Source organism: Elephantulus edwardii, unplaced genomic scaffold (assembly GCF_000299155.1).
Source record: "Elephantulus edwardii isolate Elephantulus edwardi_28Jun2011 unplaced genomic scaffold, EleEdw1.0 scaffold00043, whole genome shotgun sequence".
NCBI classification, from domain to species: domain Eukaryota; kingdom Metazoa; phylum Chordata; class Mammalia; order Macroscelidea; family Macroscelididae; genus Elephantulus; species Elephantulus edwardii.
In genome coordinates this window covers 7947449-7951881 of record NW_006399793.1, presented here as the reverse complement: position 1 = coordinate 7951881, position 4433 = coordinate 7947449, and the positions used below count along the sequence as shown (strand labels likewise).

Below are 4433 nucleotides of genomic sequence, written 5' to 3'. Positions count from 1 at the left end.
GATTATTAACAGCTTTTATTTGCTTGGCTCTACATCAACACTCTTGGTACCAGCAGCCAGGAAATTGAGAGATGAATTTCATTGGGAAAGTCTGCTGTCCAAGACCTCTCCAATGCACTGAAGAGCAATGATGTCAGTTTGGAGACTAAGGTGTGTCTGATACAGGCCACGGTCTTTGCAATCACTTGTGATGCATCAGAGAGCTGGATAATGTCTAGGGATGATAGAAAGAGAGTTGGTGCTAGGAGAACAAACAAGTTCATCCAGGAAAAGGTGAAGCCAGGCTAGGTAAATGGGGGTAAGTGTGCCAGAGACACGAAGATTGGCAAGGGATAGAGCAAGGTTTAGGGCTGTTGTACATAGGTTTGCTATGAGTTGCAAATGACTCAATGGCAAATAACAACAACAACAACAGTATTGACTCAAGTATATTGACATTGGGGCAAGGGAGTGGAAGATAAGATCTAACTTTATGCATTTCTAATGTATTTCAAATGCATTGATTGGCTCTTAGAAAAATAAGTATCAAATTCCTAACTAATCAACCTTTTTAAATAGTTAAGAACTTTAAGGAGAATTCTAAAAGCTCCTGATTGGTTCCTACTTTCCAAATCCATGACCCATTTCCTGAAACCTCCTGATGGACTCTCACGTGGGACATTTCCCATCAGTAGCTGGAAATTAGCTTTCCCAACCTCCAGTGTGTTTCAGAATCTTACAATGAATAATTAATGCACCTGCACTCACAGACCTTTGTAATGAGCACATATTTTATAAGTAAATAACTAATGTCCAATAATACCAAATGAATACCAATGAAATGGAGATTTCTGGGAAGCAAGCTTTATGTTTTGCATAAAGCCTGGTATTGACACTGATACGTTAATATTCACAAACTTCACTTTTATTACTCGCTTTTAGTCCCATTTACTGATTGTGTCAGCTCAATTCTCGTATTGGCAAATGAGTGTTGGTTGTGGCTCACACAGGAGAATGGAATTTGCTGTATCTTGTAACCACAGGAAGCCACAAATGTTAACTGGTAAGTTGGCCATAAATTCATTCCTTATAACTGTTGAATTATGCATTCAATACTCTGCACCTGAAAGCAGTTTTCTTTTCCTTTCCTGTACTTCTGTCAGTCATTTTTTACTTCATGAGTCATCTCTACATTCATAAGGAATAAAATACAAATCAAAAATTGGCTCTGTAGAAAGACTGATAGATTGATAAATCAGTCATCCACTTTCTTTTTTAATCTCATATGCTTTCTATACTTAAGGTATAAAAACCTTAAGAATTCTAAATTTAATATAATTTTGTAGCCAAATTTATAAACTTTAGGTTAAAAGTCTCATATTACATAATAAAACACATAAGAACATCAATGACATTAGCTACTTTTTTCCTGATGAAAATGAAAGAAATCATAATGCCTACAAACCACACACTGGAACCTAGAAGGGTAATTTTCCTGACTATTTATCTACAGATTTTTCAAGTAAAAGTATTTCAAAAAAATCACAAAACTGGAAACTTTTCCCAGTCATTTCTCACTCACCATGAGGGACAGATGGACAATATCCTTGCTTACTGAGTCAGAAACAGGAAAGTTTTGACTGTCAAAGAGGTTAACCTTTAGCAACTTCCTCCCATGTGATTTACAGCCTTGGAAAACCTGCTAGAGGGTCAACTATAAGACAGTTTAACTTGACAGCAATAAGTGAGTGTCTATAAGGTGGATGAGCGACCTGGGGGTAAAACCCAAAACCATAAAGTTAATCTGAGACAAACTGATATCAAGCTCAGACGGCCTAGTCCATGGTATAAAGAGACTGCCAAATACAACCAGAAAGGTACAATCTGGAGAGGATAAAGTTGATACATCGGATGTTCCAGAACCTTTTTCCCACAGAGTGAAGAGAAAACCTACTGACTGGGAAAAATGTTTGTCAATACCATTTCAGACAAGGGTCTCATTTCAAATGTTTGCAGAATCCTACAGAGCTTCCACAAGAAAAAGACTGATAATGCAATTACAAAATGGGGGGGGGGGCGGGGATGGAGGAAACCATAGACTTTTCACAAAGGAAGATAGTCAGATGGCCAACAGACACATGAAAATATACTCAAAATCACCAGCAATAAGAGAGATGTGAGTCAAAACTACAATGAGATACCATTTGATCCCAGTAGCAGTGGCAAAGTTTTAACAGGACAGCAAATAATAAATGTTGGAGACGCTGTGGTGACGTAGATCTATTATACACTGTTAATGGGATTGTAAAATGGTACAACCACTCTGGAAGGCAGTTTGGTGTTTCCTCAGAAAGCTGAAAATAGAAATTCCATATGACCTAGCTATTCCACTATTTGGAATTTACCCCGAGAAAATGAGAACTGAGACACAAATGGAGAATTGCACACCAATGAGCATAGCAGTGTTAGTCACCATCGCAAGAACATGCAAACAGCCAGATATCCAAACATATTCAAATGGATTGAGAACTTATAGTACAGTCACACAATGGAACATTATGCAGCATGCAGGAGCAATGAATTTTTAAATTACTGCCTTCTTGGGAGGGACTGGAGAGCATTATGTTGAGTGAACTAACTTAGTTTCATAAGGAATATACTGTATAAGATCATTATTATAGAACATGTATGAGGCTCCAAGTTGGGGGGGGGGTGGAGCAGAGGGGTGAGGAAGGGCAGAAGGATGGGTGAAATGGTTAATCATAGTGTCACACAATGTGATGGGCAGAGGGGGGTTAAAGGAAATGGGGAAGATCCAGTATGAAAAGCAATGTATATGAACTTTGTAAATAAACCGGTATGAATTAAAAATTTTATTAAAAAAAAATAAGTGAGGTGGGATGGGTGGGCAAGGAGGAAAATGTGCAAAAATGAATAGATGGGGAAAATTAAATGGAAAAAATATGCTGTAAAAATATATATGTTGCATTTAAAAAATCATTAATTTAAAAAAAGAAAAAAGTGAGTGTCACCAGAACAACTGTTCAGGAAAGGAAAAAAAAAATGGCAAGATGTTGTTGGAAAGCACTGTGGTTTGTGTGGATAACAGTGAGTATATGCAGAATGGGGACTTCCTGCCTACCAGGCTACAGGTCCAACAAGATGCTGTCAATATAGTCTGCCACTCCAAGATGGCAACAACCCTGAGAACATGTGGGCCTCATCACATTGGCCAATGACTGTAAAGTACTTACCACACTTATCCCCGACACCGGCCGTATTCTGTCTAAGCTCCACACTGTCCAACCCAAGGGTAAGATCACCTTCTGCATTGGCATCCACGTGGCTCATTTGGCTCTGAGACACCGGCAGGGCAAGAATCAGAAGATGCACATCATTGCCTTCATGGGAAGCCCAGTGGAAGACAATGAGAAGGATCTGGTGAAAATGGCCAAACACCTTAAGAAGGAGAAAGTAAATGCTGACATTATCAATTTTGGGGAAGAGGAAGTGAACACAGAAAAACTAGCTGCCTTTGTAAACACACTGAATGACAAAGATGGAACCAGTTCTCCCCTGGTGACAGTGTCTCCTGGGCCCAGCCTGGCTGATGTCCTCATCAGTTGTCCAATTCTGTCTGGGAAAGGTGGAGTCGTGCTGGGTCTTCATGCCAGTGACTTTGAGTTTGGAGTGGATCCCAGTGCTGCTCCTGAGCTAGCCCTCTCTCTCCGTGATTCCATGGAAGGACAGCAGCAGCGGCAGGAGGAAGAAGCAGGACGTTCAGCTGCAGCCTCTGCTGCTGAAGCTGGGATTGCTGCAACTTGGACTGAAGAGTCAAATGGTACCCTGCTGAAGATGATCATCAGCCAGCAAGAGTTTGGCCGCGCTAGACTACCTGACCTAAGCAGTATGACTGAGGAAAGGCAGATTGTATGTGCCAAGCAGATGTCCCTATAGGGAGCAGAATTTGGCCAGGCAGAAGCAGGTGACATTGATGTGAGTTCAGCCATGGATACAATTGAGCCAGCCAAGGAGGAGAATGATTATGTGATGCAAGATCCCGAATTCCTTCAGAGTGTCTTGGAGAACCTTTCTGGTGTGGATCCCAACAGTGAGGCCCTTCAAAATGCCATGGGCTTCCTGGCCTCCCAGGCCACCAAGGAAGGCAAAAATGACAAGAAGGAAGAGGATAAGAAATGAGACTGGAAGGAGAAGGTGGCTGATCCGGAAGCTCATGAGGATGTATAAGATGGAGCAGGGTAGGGCTGATAAACTCTTGGTAACTATTACAGCCTAAATAAAATTTGGAAACTTATTTTTTAAAAAAGAAAAAAGTGGTGGGAGGGTATAGAGGGGTTGTATACCAATGAAAGAATTTTTCTTTTACTTTTCAAAGAGAGGAGCGAACTGGGGGGGAGGAGGGGTGCAGGGAGAAAAGTGCAACAATGAATGAA

At 40.7% G+C, this 4433-nt stretch overlaps 1 pseudogene; it reads left to right on the top strand.

Annotated features, from left to right (window-relative positions):
- Positions 1-3050: 3050 nt before the first annotated feature.
- Positions 3051-4227, top strand: LOC102859135 (annotated as a pseudogene).
- Positions 4228-4433: the final 206 nt, after the last annotated feature.